The sequence below is a fragment of the Nomascus leucogenys genome, chromosome 3 (assembly GCF_006542625.1).
Source record: "Nomascus leucogenys isolate Asia chromosome 3, Asia_NLE_v1, whole genome shotgun sequence".
NCBI lineage: Eukaryota > Metazoa > Chordata > Mammalia > Primates > Hylobatidae > Nomascus > Nomascus leucogenys.
The window spans coordinates 91,610,307-91,625,564 of NC_044383.1; positions in this window are offsets into that span (position 1 = coordinate 91,610,307).

Sequence of the window (15,258 nt, forward strand, 5' to 3'; positions counted from 1 at the left end):
GAGGGTTACATCAGGGCACCTGTAGGAGGAGTTTTTCTAGTGCTTGCACAGTGGCCCAATATGCTTTTTCATACATCATATGTAGCATTAGCATTTCAAATCTCCACCCCAGCAGTAATTTTTAGCATTAAAGTGAGGAAGGGGTAAATGTACGTTGGAGTTTAAGTCTAACTGTACAGGTGGGGATCTGGGGAAGTCCCTAGCCCTCTGAAATAGGAGCTTGCAGGTAACAGCTTGTTGGGTCTTTTGTTACCTATTGACTGAGAGTTAGATAAGCTAGAGCTTGAGTAAGGAGATTTATCCTTTTTCACCACACCATCTTAAAATAGCTTTCCTGTCTTAATGCAACAAAGATATCCCTGTGTGACAGATTCTTCAGTGGCCCCAATGGTTTCTGATTCCCAGTACCTCTTCATGTTCATACCTGTGTTAGATCCCCTCCTCCTAAGAGGAGTTGGGACCTGTGACTTGCTTCTGAAAATAATTATAACAAAGGTGATGGATATCACTCCCATGACTACATTATATTATAAAAGACTCTCTCTTGTGAACAGACTCTAGAGACTGTCCGGTCTGGCCTGATGAAGGCATTGGCCATACTTGGGAAGTCCACATGGTGAGGAACCATGGGCAGCCTCTAGGAGCTGAAAGGCAGCTTCCGGCCCATAGCCAGCCAGCAAGAAGTCCTACAAACTCCAGGAAATGAATTCTGTCAACAGCCTAAGTGAACTTAGAAGTAAATCCTTCCCCAGTCAATCATCCACATGAGAACACAGACCAATGACACCTTAATTGCAGTTTTGTGAAACCCTGAGCAGAGGATCCACTTAATCCATGCCTGGACTCCTAAATGCACCCCCTGACCCAAATTTTGAGAGTATATACAGAGTGCAATCCCTCTTTGAAAATTTTGTGTTAAATACTGCTGCCCTGCTGCATTCTGATTTTTCTCTTTCTTACTCCTTCACATACATTTTCTTGCCTTGATCATGGCAGAGTTCTCTTTCTCTGTCTCCCTCATTTTGTGTTATTATACGTTTTATTATATAAGTAATACATGAATATAATGCAATATACTAAGGTATATTGCTTGGAATCATGCTGTATCTGCCAACTTTCTTTTCCAGACAACAAAATACCTTGAAGTTCATTTATCTTTTCACATATGTAGTATATATAAAATTCTTCTTTTAAATGACTGTATGCTATTATATTATTAATATGTCTACCTGAAATAATGGAAAGGATCAGAATCCAGTTTAAAAGCATTTATCCAAGTGAAAAGCTGAGAATGCCATTCAGATAACACAGACTCCGAAGGAATGGAGTCAGTGCTCCAAAGTTAAGATCTTGCATACACCAGCAGAAAACAAAGAAACTTAGTAGGATTATAACATTTTCTAAACAAGGCTGGTTTATGAGTTACAACAATTTAATTAGTTACAATTTGTTTTCTTTTCCATACAGCTTGTTTTCTTTTCCTATTTAAAAGAGTATATTTAACATTCCATCTTAGACGATGTGGTAGTCATGAAGTCTGTAAGAGAGGAAAGAGGGAAGTTACTCTATAATGAAGATCAACAGTTAAGAGAGAAGGGGTCTTCCCTGGTGCCCTTTAGTCATTTATAACATTTTACAAAACAACATAGGTAAGGGAAAAGGCTAATCTATAATCAGAAAAACAAAGGTCACAGCTGCCTACTTTATAGCTGCCTGTTTACATGTGACTCAGATCCCATAATCAGATTCCCGTAAGGCTCAAAATGTTTTAAAGTACCAACAGCTTAGGGTTTTACTTATTTTCACAAACATATCACAGTGCATCCATCCTCTTAACTATTTAGGTTGTTTGTAGTTTTTTTTTGTTTTTTTTTTTTTGAGACAGAGTCTCATTGTGTCACCCAGGCTGGAGTCGTGCAGCGGTACAATCTTGGCTCACTGCAACCTCTGCCTCCTGGGTTTAAGTGATTCTCCTGCTTCAGCCTCCCAAGTAACTGGGATTATAGGCACCTGCCACCACATCTGGCTAATTTTTGTGTTTTTAATAGAGATGGAGTTTCACCATGTTGGCCAGCCTGGTCTTGAACTCCTGACCTCAAGTGATCCACCTGCCTTGGCCTCCCAAAGTGCTGGGATTACAGGCATGAGCCACTGCACTGGGCCTGTTTCTAGTATTTGATACAGCAAACAAATGCTGTGTGCATGCTCCTTGGACACATATGTGATGATTTCTCCAGAATATATGTTCAGAAGTAGGGCTCTGAGTATGTTCATTTTCATTTTATTTGCTACTGACAAATCATTCTTCAGAGTGTCTGTGTCCATTTATATCCCTACCATGTATGTAGGAGAGTGCTCCTTCCTGCACTCTCCTCTCTTCACAACTCCCATTGACACCTGATATTACCCAACTTTAAAATTTTTGCTCTGACTCTCTTTCATATTCCTGTTCTCCTCTCTTTTTTTGCATTTTCCTTTTCTTCCTCCTCCTTCTCTCTCTCCTCTCTCATGTTTCCTGCCTCTCTTCCCTCTCTTTCTCAGTTTTTTCTCTTTTGTTTGCTTTTGCTTTGTAAAAATTTATAATTTGTTTTAATTTAAAATTTATAATCTTTAAAATTTAATTTATAATTTAATTTATAACCTGATTCATAATGAAGATTATGGAAATATCTGTCAGCAAATGTACATTTACAAAATAATTGCCAATGACTGCAGTGGGTTGTATGTTAGTGGCCAACCATCTTTTAAAAAAAATTGATGTCAAATAACCATAACATAAAAGTAACCGTCTCAAAATGTACAAGTCAGTGACATTTAGCACATTAAGTGTTGTGCAACCAACACCTCGATCTGGCTTCAAAACATTTAATCCCCCCAAAGGAAAACTCCATACACATAAGGCCTTCACTTTCCAATTCCCCTTTCTCCCCTGGCAACCACTGACCTGTTTTTTGTCTCTGTGGATTTTCCTACTCTAGATATTTAATATAAATGGAATCACACAACATATGACATTGTATGTCTGGTTTCTTTCACTTGGCGTAATGTTTTTGAGGTTAATCCACATCGTAGAATGTAGAAACTTCTTCCTTTTTATGGCTAAATAATATTACATTGTTTATTATGCCATAGTTTGTTAATCCATTATTTGTTGATGAACATTTGGGTATTTCCACCATTTGACTACTGTGAATAGTGTTGCTATTAACACTTGTATGTAAGCTTTTGTTTGAATACTTTTGGCTATACACCTAGGGGAAGAATTGCTGGGTCATATGGTAATTCCATGTTAATTTTTTTAAGGAACTACCAAACTGTTTTCTATAACAACTGTATCATTTTACAGTCCTACTAACAATGTATGTGTGTTCTTATTTCTCCACATTCTTGGCAACACTTATTATTTTCTTTTTTTTAAATATAGCTATTTCAGTGGGTGTGAAGTAGTATCTCATTGTTTTGATTTGCATCTCTCTAATGACTCATTATGTTGAATGTCATTTCATGTGATTGTTGGGCATTTGCATATCTTTAGAGGAATGCCTGTTTAAGTCCTTTGCCAATTTTTCAGTTGGGTTGCTTGTCTTTCTGTTGTTGAGTTGTAAGAGTTCTTTATATATTTTGGATACCAGACAGCCTCTATCAGATATATGACTTTCAGCCAGGCGTGGTGGCTCACGCCTAAAATACCAGCACTTTGGGAGGCCGAAGTGGGAGGATCACCCAAAGTCAGGAGTTCAAGACCAGTCTGGCCAACATGGTGAACCACATCTCTACTAAAAATACAAAAATTAGCTGGGCATTAGCATGTAGCATAGCCACGTGCCACCACGCCTGGCTAATTTTTGTATTTTTAGTAGAGACGGGGTTTCACCATGTTGTCCAGGCTGGTCTCGAACTCCTGACCTCAGGTGATCCATACACCTGAGGCTCCCAAAGTGCTGGGATTACAGGCATGAGCCACTGCATTGCCCAGCCTATATGTCTATTCTTAATGCCAGTACCACACTGTTTTGATTACTTAGTAATTTTTTTTTTCTAGTAAGTTTTGAAATCAGGAATTATGAGTCTTCCAACCTTTTTTTTTTCCTTTTTCAAGATTGTTTTGGCTATTTGTGGTCCCCTGCAATCCATATGAATGTTATGATTTGTTCCATATCTTAAAAAGGGTCATTAGTATTTTCATAGGAATTATAAAGATCTATAAAACACTTTGGGTAATACTGCTATCTTAAGTCTTCCAATACATGAACATTTATTTAGGTCTTCTCTAATTTCTTTCTGCAATGTTTTTCATATTCAATGTACCAGTCTTGTGTCTTCCTGACTAAATTTATTTCTAACCCTTTTGCTTTTGTTTTCAATGTACATCTATCTGCCCCCCTCCTTTTTTGGTCTCAGAAGCTGACTCTTTCCCTCATTAAAATATCAAGTCCATTTCATAGCCATAGATCAAAGCACTTCTTGTTGTTGTAGAGACTCCATCCACTTCCTTACTCTTCCTGCAATCTTGCTCATAGAAAGTCCTTGAGCTTCTCTCCTCTTCACACATGTCAGAGGCAAGGCTGTCAGACCTGCTTCCAGAACTGAGAGTGACAATTGATTTTTAGGTAGGTAGGAGCCCAGCAGGCCTTAGGGCAGCAGGACCTGAGCTGGAGATTTAGTCAGGGGAATAGGAAACCTTTTGAGATACAGTTCAGCAAAGCACACTACTATATGAAGTCACTCTGATATAGAAATTGCTTTAATATGTGGGAATGGTGAATGGAATATGTCTAATTTTCTACCTTATAAGTAATAGTTGGAATTGAAACACAGTGCAAAGAGAAAAAAATAGTATGCAAAAAGTGTCTCAAAGTAGTAAGCCCTCTATTAGGGCTTGTTGCTAAGGTTTTAATTAAGAAAGCACATTTTGAAATTCAGTAGCCTGGTTGGTCACCAGTGGCTCATATTTGCAATCCCAGCACTCTGGGAGGTTGAGGTGGGCGGTTTGCTTGAACTCAGAAGTTTGAGACCAGCCTAGGAAACATGGCAGAACCCTGTCTCTACAAAACACACAAAAATTAGTTGGGTTCAGTGGTGTGCGCCTGTAGTCCCAGTTACTTGGGTGGCTGAGATGGGAGGCTTGAGCCTAGGAGGTTGAGGCTGCAGTGAGCTGTGTGATTGCATCATTGTAGTTAAGCTTGGGCAACAGAGCGAGATCCTGTCTCAAAATATATTAAATAATAAAATAAATAAAACATAGCAATTCAGTAGCCTAAAGGGAGTTTTAAATCACAAATTATATATGAGTTCTAGAGGGGAGAATTAATGTTCAGAATTAGTAGAGAAACGGGAAGTCATTGAAAAATAGAAATACAAACCAACAAAAGCAAAGAGAAAACAAGATGAAAAGGTGGATTCCTCTGTAAGGACTTTAAGATTTTTATTGATTATTTTTCCATATTATAGTATGCTTCAAACCCAATTCTATTAAGAAATTGTAGTTGAAAACATTTTTGTTTAGACATGTTGGCCTTTTTAAAATTATACCTTTCATAAATGTTAATAGAATATTTGTACCAGTATCATCTTTAACAGGTACAAGACAAAAACCCTTAACAGTTACAAGACTAAAAATTGCAGAACTAAAAAGGACAGTAGATCTCACAGAAGACCATCAAAACAAAGTGCGGCTGAAGCACAAGCTCTAGAAACAGTTCTGAGATCAGGCTGCTAATTCACTGGCCTGGTGGTTAAGTGGGGTGGGCAATTTTTGAATTTTCATATTCTTAGAGCCCAGAGGGGCCTTACTGATCAGAGGCTTATCATTCATGTTAATTTTCATTGGTTCTTCTTAGGTTTTAATATTAACCACAACCTCGGAGGCTATAATTAAGATGATAAGATGATTTAAATGTTAAGCATCATTAGATATTTAGCTTCTTTTTTTTTTTTTTTTTTCAAGGAAAGCAAGAAGAAAGTATCTGACCCCTTAAAGGTGCCATACTGGATTGGACCTGGAGGAAATGTCAGACTTTTCCTCTCTAGGTTGGCTTTTATATGCAAGATGATGCAAATTAAGCACTGGCACAGCAACTGGCACATAGTTTATTTCATTATTATTGTTATTACCGTTATCTGTATGATAGACTATTATATATATGAGTTTCTTAAGGAAAAATTATATCTATTAAATATATGATCTTTGATATTAGAAGTGATACTTATCTTTTTACGCCTTCTGTTTTTTCCTTTTTAAATCTTGAACTATATGTATAATTCGATAAAAGCAATTGAAAGACAAAGAACTCTTTAGAGAGAGCAAGGCCACAAGAAAGGATCCTGACTTTATTATGGACCAGGCAATTTGAGTAATTGGTCTCCTTCACAGGCCTATTTCTATAGAGGAGATGGGCTTGTCCGGTGGTCACAGGTAGCTGGCACCAGCCATCAGATACATCTGACAAACCCCCTCATCACACCAACCCACTGATTCGGGTGACTAAGTACCCTCCTTGCACTTCCTCCAGGCCAGGAGGGGAGGTCTGGACACTTGGCATGTAGGTAGTGGTATCCTCTCTCACTCAGTAGTGTCCTTGGAACCCTGCACATGTGAAGCAGCTCCTTTGGGGCTGCCTGGCCTGGAAAAATTCACTTGAATTTTTGAACAGTCACTTTTCCTGTGAATTGTGTCTCTGGGTCTCATTTCCTCATCGTTAAATGAGAGGAAGACAGTAATGTCTGTTCCCCCTTTGTACAGGCTTTCCAGGAATCAGCTGAGTGTACCTGATCTTTCTCACTTTACCACATTTATTAGTGATGTCCGGGGCTGGATTCCTAGAATCGCCAGATAGAAAGATGTCTTCATAGGGCGCCCATCCAGCCCATCTTTAAGGAGGGTTGCAACCAAACAGGGAAGGCTGCCAGCGGTGATTCTTCCTCAGCTTCCTTGCATCACTTATTTATGGACCTAAAACCCAGTAATGCCTTCTATTCCACTCTAAATCTTTCCACTCTTAAACAGAATCCCTCTTGGGACTTCTTTCAGAAAAATCAGTTCCTTAGTCTTCTCTGGACTGTCTCTAGTTACTTCGTATTGTCTTGAATTGAAGTTGAGGAGCTCTGAACTCAGTGTTTCCTCCCATAGATACTAAGCAGTCTTGAGCAGAGGAAAAGGCAACTTGTATCCCTCAATGCCATGTAACAGTGATGCTAGGCCATGGGAGCACTCCGTAGAGGGAAAGTAGGGGCTTCATGGCTAAGAGAACTGAAATGAAAACAAGATTCTGCTACACAGTTTGCCTGCTGGTGATCACTGGCAAGGGGTTTACTTTGCCTCAGTTCTCCAAAGGTAAAAGAGGAATAATAATAATACTTCATGGCTGGGCACGGTGGCTCATGCCTGTAATCCCAGCACTTTGGGAGGCTGAGGTGGGCAGATCATGAGATCAGGAGATTGAGACCATCCTGGCCACCATGGTGAAACCCTGTCTCTATTACAAATACAAAAATTAGCTGGGCGTGGTGGCATGCACCTGTAGTCCCAGCTACTCGGGAGGCTGAGGCAGGAGAATCCCTTGAATCCAGGAGACGGAGGTTGCAGTGGGCCGAGAGTGCAGCACGGCACTCCAACCTGGCAACAGACTGAGACTCTGTCTCCAAAAATAATAATAATAATAATAATAATACTTCCTAAGGTCATTATGAGGAGTAAGTGAGGTGGTATATAGAAAATGCTTGGTTTATCTTGTATATATTTTTTCATACAAAAGATGCTTACATACGAGACAATCACATCATCAAGTGTTCAATGGAAGAAATGTGATCTTTTCCAACGCTGAAGAAAAAAGTGACTATAGTGAACTTACTGAAAAACAGAACTGTCCTGTATTCTAAGGGATTTTCAGGGGTAATTTTAACTGTCTTTAATCTTTGCCTGAAATGCTGAGCCTAGCTCCACGATAAACTGCAATTCCCCTGGGTAAGAGTTTGCCTTACTACTTTACAGTTCTCTGCAGCTTACAAAGCAGTTCCCATAATCTTTTTTCTTTTTTTAAGTTTAGTGATTTTGGAACCATTGCCCCAAAGATAAATAACGTTTATAGGCCTCAAGGAAAGAGAACTTGATTTAGAAGTATCTCCTTCAATTACTGGAAATCCCTATGAAATAGAAAAAATCCACAAAAACATATATGAGCAGTGTTTGAAGTAGTCAATGTATGAGATAAAAGGTACATTCCCAGATTTTTAAAACAAACAAAAAAATGTGTTGCAAATGAGGCAAGTTTCTTTAGGTCTAATAGCAAACAGATGAAGAAAAAAAACCTAAAACCTGAGGATATTTTCCATATGCTCAATAAGGTAGATAACAACCTGTTATAATCAGGCACCATTCTAAGCAGGTTACATGTATTAAGGCATTTAATCCTCCTGTGAACTTATAAGCAGGTATTGTTTCCATTCGCCTTTTCTGGATAAGGAAGCTCAGGCATAGAAAGATTAATTTCCCCAAGGTTTCACAGCAGCACCTGTGGCAGAGCTGGCTTCCTACTCAGGCAGCAGGCTCTGAGAAGCCACATCTTTCACCACTGTACCATGTTGCTCTTCTGGAGTGTTGCTGGTTGGGAAATTCTAGCACAGGCCTGTCTTTATCCTAACCTAGGAAGCAGTATAGCACAGTAGTTAAATGCACATTTGGGGGTTATCTATTAGGTTGGGGCAAAAGTAATCGCAGTTTTTTTGACATTAAAAGTAATGCCAAAAACCGGGATTACTTTTGCCCCAACCTAAATCAATAATTTGTCTTTTTACCCCTGACTCCACCACTTGATGGAGAATCAGGGAAGGACAATTTGGTGAGTTTCCTTGCTCCTTCCATCTCAAATCCTGGCTGGTAAAGAAACTGAAGTCTAAAGGATTAAGATATTTAAAATAGAAATCATGTTCTGTACCCAAACACTGAGTTGTTTTGCCACCTTCTGAGTCAGCTTGATTCAGAAAGCTTCCTGTACATCAGCTGTTTCAGATCACTAAGTGGCGTTTTTTTTTTTTTTTTTTAAATGCAATCTACTAAGTATACATGAATAAGGGGTGTGAATTATGGAGAAAATTAATTTGTGTATTAACATTTTGAATTAACATTAACTTAAATAAGATAAATTCTCACTATTTCCTCTGATTCAGTGCAAAATATTTAGTATCACCTAAAGTATAATTATTATATTCATTTAATAGTTAAGCAGCTAGTAGGAGTAGCTACCATTTGTTGAGCACTTACTTTGAATTAGGAGCTTTACTTAAAACCCTTTCCCCTTTTCCCCGAGAATACTTGCCAGCAGTGCTAAGAGCAGCAGCAGCATTTACCCCGAGATAACTTGGCCACTAAATGTCTTGCTTTTATTATTATTTTCACATCACTCTAGTATATCTTTGGAAAAAAGAATATCATTCTATTTATAGCATTCTGGTTTTTTGTTTGTTTGTTTGTTTGTTTTGAGACAGAGTCTTACTCTGTTGCCCAGTGGTGCAATCTTGGCTCACTGCAACCTTCGTATCCCGGGTTCAAATGAGTCTCGTGCCTCAGCCTCCAGAGTAGCTGGAATTACAGGCACTCACCACCAAGGCCAGCTAATTTTTTGTATTTTTAGTAGAGACAGGGTTTCACTATGTTGACCAGGCTGGTCTCGAACTCCTGACCTCAAATGATCTGCCGTCCTTGGCCTCCCAAAGTGCTGGGACTACAGGCATGAGCCATGTTGGCCAGGCTGGTCTCGAACTCCTGACCTCAAGTGATCTGCCCTCCTTGGCCTCTCAAAGTGCTGGGATTACAGCTATAGCATTCTGTTTTTAGTAGTGGTATTTCCATTTACAAAATACAGTAATTCTCGATTGCTAAAAATGTCAAATCCTAGAAAACATAGCATTCCTACACAGGATGTTAGCATCATTCTCGAACAGTTGTTGGCCAAAGATTCATCTGATGAACCCAATTCTTCCAAAATAGACAATTCTGATGTTAGATCTGTTTAGAAATAACTCCAAGCACAGTTTTTATATTTTATTTTCACATTGAAAACCAGTCAGATGTGCTTCAGCCTCAAAGAGCATGTTTATGTAAAATTAAATGAGCGCTGGCAGCAAGCTGCACTTTTTTTTTCTAAACAGGAAAAGGGTTAAACTATCTTGTTCAATTTCTTAGCGAGGTTGGTTGATGAGAAATTGACGCATAGAGCAGTCTCCAGAATCTAGCTTCAGTTCCCAGTAGAATCTAAAGTGATAGAGGCAGTGTTAAAACTTTGAGTCATCCTAATGCCCATGTGTGAGTATTTAACCACAATCCTCTACTGATTCCCAAAGTATAAAGACAAGGCTATGTTTACAGCTTCTGACTTGCCACAGCACAGCTTTAAAAGTCAGTATCTGTCTCATAGCTATTTTGTTACAAAATGTGCATAGTTGTTGATCCCCGAGTATGCTGCATCACTAGATTACTCTCTGATGTGGCAGATTCCAAACTCTGATCCTCACTAACAAATCTTCAAACTGAAAAAATAAGAGGCTTATTTATGGCTCTCTCAAAAACTAGTATCCAAAGTGATATGGCTTGGATATTAATGCCTTCCAGTTCTCATGCTGAACTGGAATGAAATGTGATCACCAGTGTTGGAGGTGGGGCCTGGTGTTTGGGTCATGGGGATGGATCCTTCATGAATGACTTGGTGCCCTCCCCTTGGTGATGAGCAAGTTCTCACTCTGCTAGTTCACATGAGAGCTAGTTGTTTAAAACGTCTGAGACCTCTCTCCCTCCCTCTCTATTGCTCCATCTCTCATCATGTGAAACACCTGCACCCCCCCTTTGCCTTCTGCCGTGATTGTAAGCTTCCTGAGGCCGTCACTAGAAGCATTAGGTTTATGCTTCTATATGCATTATGCTTCTTGTACAATCTGCAGAACTGTGAGCCAAAATAAACCTCTTTTCTTCATAAATTACCCAATCTTCAGGTATTTCTTTATAGCAATGCAAAACAGACTAATACACAAAGGAAGGAAAATCGATGCGTACACTTCTTCAAATGTGGACAGAAGATTAGCCCTTATGAACTCAGTCTCTGAGTTATTTCACAGTAGCAAGGGCAAAAAAAAATCTTGGTTGTGTTAATCACATTTGAATGAAACACCAAGTTTTATAGAAATCATCCCCAGATTGTTGTTTTGTTTCTGGCACATTAATACAACTAATTCATCAGCAGAATGAGCAAGCCGTTCTTGCAACAGAGCCAACCTTCCTTTAATGAAACAGAGCTACCACAAGCTGTTTTCTGGAATCTGGGAAAGGACTATATTAGCCTATGCTATGCATGTTTTGCTTTTGGATTCAGTTGGCCACTGACAAGTATGTGATTGTAGTCAATGTTTAATGCAACAAGAAAACAAGTTACAGGACATCAGTTCCAGGTTCTTACTGGTTTATCTTTCAAGTATGCTTTTTCTAAGTTACCTAAACAACACATATAATATATACACATTTGCATAGACACACACCATTTCAGGACATACGAATTTCTTCATTGTGTGACCTTCTGTTCACTAACTAAAATGGGTGAGAGAAGAAAACAAAAATGAACCAATTTACAGTGGAAATGGGAACCAAAGCAACTAACCTTAAGTTTGAACAGCTCCTACTTCCTCTCCATCTCAGAGGCACAGAAACAAATGGGTCAGATCTGGTTGCCATGTGTGTAGACAGCCAGTAGCAATTCTCTGCCAGCACTCAGCTGACAAAGTAGACCTAGAGAACAGAGATGGGTGGAAAGGGGTGAGAAAAGAGGTTGTTTCTCTCTCCAGTTTTTCAGAAAACACTAATAACCTATTGAGCAAAGAAAACAGAGCTTGTCAACATGTATGTGGCCCTATGACACAATTCTAGTAAGATATATCTGATAGCCAGGTACATTTTATAAAGTGTATCTGGTGCCTGATTCTCCTGATAAACTGAGATTTTTGGCTTAAAGAGTAAATTGATCTTGGGGCTAAAGCAGGGCTGAGGAGGTCCTCTGTGGAAGCTATCATAACGTTTCTGAGCTACAAGGATATATGATCAGCTCCTATGATCTAGAGTTGGCAAAATTGTGCACTTGCATTCAGGGTGGGATGAGAGAATGTGGCCAGAATCACAACAGGAGGTTATGAAAAGTAGAGCCGTCACAGTGGTGGGAAGGAAAGAAGTGGCCCTAAGGACGTCAGTATATTCAAATGTAAAATTATCCTTTAGCTGCTCCTGGGTGTAAAACTCTTGAATTAATCCACTTTATACCACGTGGAAAAACAAATATCTACCAGACAAAGGAGAAGTCATAAAAATTCATCTGAACAGCTCAAAAACAGTATGTATAGACTACTTCTTACTTGGGGCTTTAAAAAAATCTGCCCAGTATGGCTGGTTATTGAACTCCATTGGAATTCATTCCAAAAACCTCTTTTGTTTCTTGATCTGCACAGAGAAATCAATTTAAATGACAAACTGGAATGTTAAATACCAACCTCAAATTTAACTGCAATAATTCCATATCCCTGTGAAATATAATATCCACTCTTTTATTTTGTCTTGAAGATGGAAGGGCAAAGGAAGGAGAAATAAAAAGTTATCTCTCAAGTTTCTCTTATCAGGAGCAAAAGGCTGAGTGCGGTAGCTCACACCTGTGATCCTAGCTCTTTGGGAAGCCAAGGAGGGAGGATTGCTTGAAGCTAGGAGTTCAAGACCAGCCTGGGCAACATAGAGCAAAATTGTCTCTACCAAAAATAAAAAAATTAGCCAGGTGTGGTGGTACCTGCTTGTGGTCCCTACTTGGGAGGCTAAGGTGGGAAGATTGCTTGAGTCTGGGAGATTGAGGCTGCAGTGAGCCACGATCATGCCACTGCACTCTAGCCTGGGTGACAGAAAGAGACCTGTCAAAAAACAAAACAAAACAAAGGGATCAGAGAGGCTGAGATGTAGAGATTTGTAGTATTTCTATGTAAAGATTGAACATGGAAGAAGATACAAGCATTCCTTGCCTAACTGTATTTCACTTTATTGCATTTCTTTTTTTTTTTTTTAAGACGGAGTCTTGCTCTGTCACCGAGGCTGGAGTGCTGTGGCGTGATCTTGGCTCACTGCAAGCTCCGCCTCCCAGGTTGACACCATTCTCCTGCCTCAGCCTCCCGAGTAGCTGGGACTACAGGCGCCCGCCACCACGCCTGGCTAATTTTTTGTATTTTTAGTAGAGACGGGGTTTCACCGTGTTAGCCGGGATGGTCTCGATCTCCTGACCTCGTGATCCACCCGCCTTGGCCTCCCAAAGTGCTGGGATTACAGACGTGAGCCACCACGCCCAGCCTTTTATTGCATTTCATAGGTGCTGCATTTTTTTTTTTTTTTTTTTTTTTTTGTGGCAGGGAACAGAGTCTCACTCTATTGCCTAGGCTGAAGTACACTGGTGCAATCTCAGCTCACTACAACCTCTGCCTCCTGGGTTCAAGTGATTCCCCTGCCTCAGCCTCCCAAGTAGCTGGGATTACAGGGCCCGCCACCACACCTGGCTAGTTTTTGTATTTTTAATAGAGACGGAGTTTCACCATGTTGGCCAGGTTGCCTCAAGAGATCCACCTGCATTGGCCTCCCAAAGTGCTGGGATTACAGATGTGAGCCACTGCACCTGGCCTTTTTTTTTTTTTTAAGAGAATGTTTGTGGCAATCCTACATCAAGCAAGTCTATTGACACCATTTTTCAACAGCATGTATTCACTTCTTGTCTCTGTTTCACATTTGGTAATTCTTGCAATATTTCAAACTTTTTCATTATTATTATGTCTGTTATGGTTACCTGTGATCAGTGATTTTTGATGTTATTACTACAATTGTTTTGGGGTACCACAAGCCACACCCACATAAGATGGTGAATTTAATGTGTTGTGTGTGTTCTGACTGCTCCATCAACCAGCCTTTCCCCTGACTCACTCTCTCTCCTCCAGTTTCCTCATTCTGTGAGATATAACAATATTGGAATTAGGCCAATTAATAATCCTACAATAGCCTTTAAGTGTTCAGGTTAAAAGAAGAGTCACATATCTCACTTCAAATCAAAACAAGATATAATTAAGCTTAGTGAGGAAGGCATGTCAAAATTTGTGATAGGGGCAGGGGGCAGTGGCTCACACCTGTAATCCCAGCACTTTGGGAGGCCGAGGCAGACAGATCACAAGGTCAGGAAATCGAGACTGTCTTGGCCAACATGGTGAAACCCCGTCTCTACTAAAATACAAAAAATTAGCTGGGCGTGGTGGCACGTGCCTGTAATCCCAGCTGCTTGGGAGGCGAGGCAGGGGAATCGCTTGAACCGGGGGAGGCGGAGGTTGCAGCTAGCTGAGATGGTGCCACTGTACTCCAGCCTGGCGACAGAGCAAGATGCAGTCTCAAAAAAATGTGTGATAGTCTGAAAGCCAGGTCTCTTCCACCAAAGAGTTAGCCAAGTTGTGAATGCAAAGAAAAAGTTCTTTAAAGAAATCAAAAGTGCTACTCCAGTGAATACACAAATGATAAGAAAGTGAAATAGCCTTATTGCTGATATGGAGAAAGTTTGAGTGGTCTGGATGGAAGATCAAAACAGCCACAACATTCTCTTAAGCCAAAGCCTAATCCAGAGCTGGCCCTAACTCTCTTCAATTCTATGAAGGCTGAGAGAGGTGAGGAAGCTGCAGAAGTGCCGGGCACGGTGACTCACACCTGTAATCCCAGCACTTTGGGAGGCCGAGGCAGGAGGATCACAAGGTCAGGAGATCGAGACCATCCTGGCTAACATGGTGAAACCCCACCTCTACTAAAAATACAAGAAATTAGCCAGGCATGGTGGCAGGTGCCTGTAGTCTCAGCTACTCGGGAGGCTGAGGCAGGAGAATGGCGTGAACCCAGGAGGCGGAGCTTGCAGTGAGCCAAGATGGTGCCACTGCACTCCGGCCTGAGCGAGAGCGCGAGACTTCATCTCAAAAAAAAAAACGAAAAAAAAAAAAAAAAGAAAGAAAGCTGCAGAACAAAAGTGTGAAGCTAGCAGAAGATGGTTCAAGAGGTTTAAAGAAAGAAGCCATCTCCGTAACAGAAAAGTGCAAGCTGCAGCAGGAAGTGCTGATGTAGAAGCTGCAGCAAATTATCCAGAAGATCTAACTAAGATCACTGTTGAAGGTGGCTACACTAAACAACAGATTTTCAATGTGGACAGAACAGCCTTTTTTTAGAAGAAGATG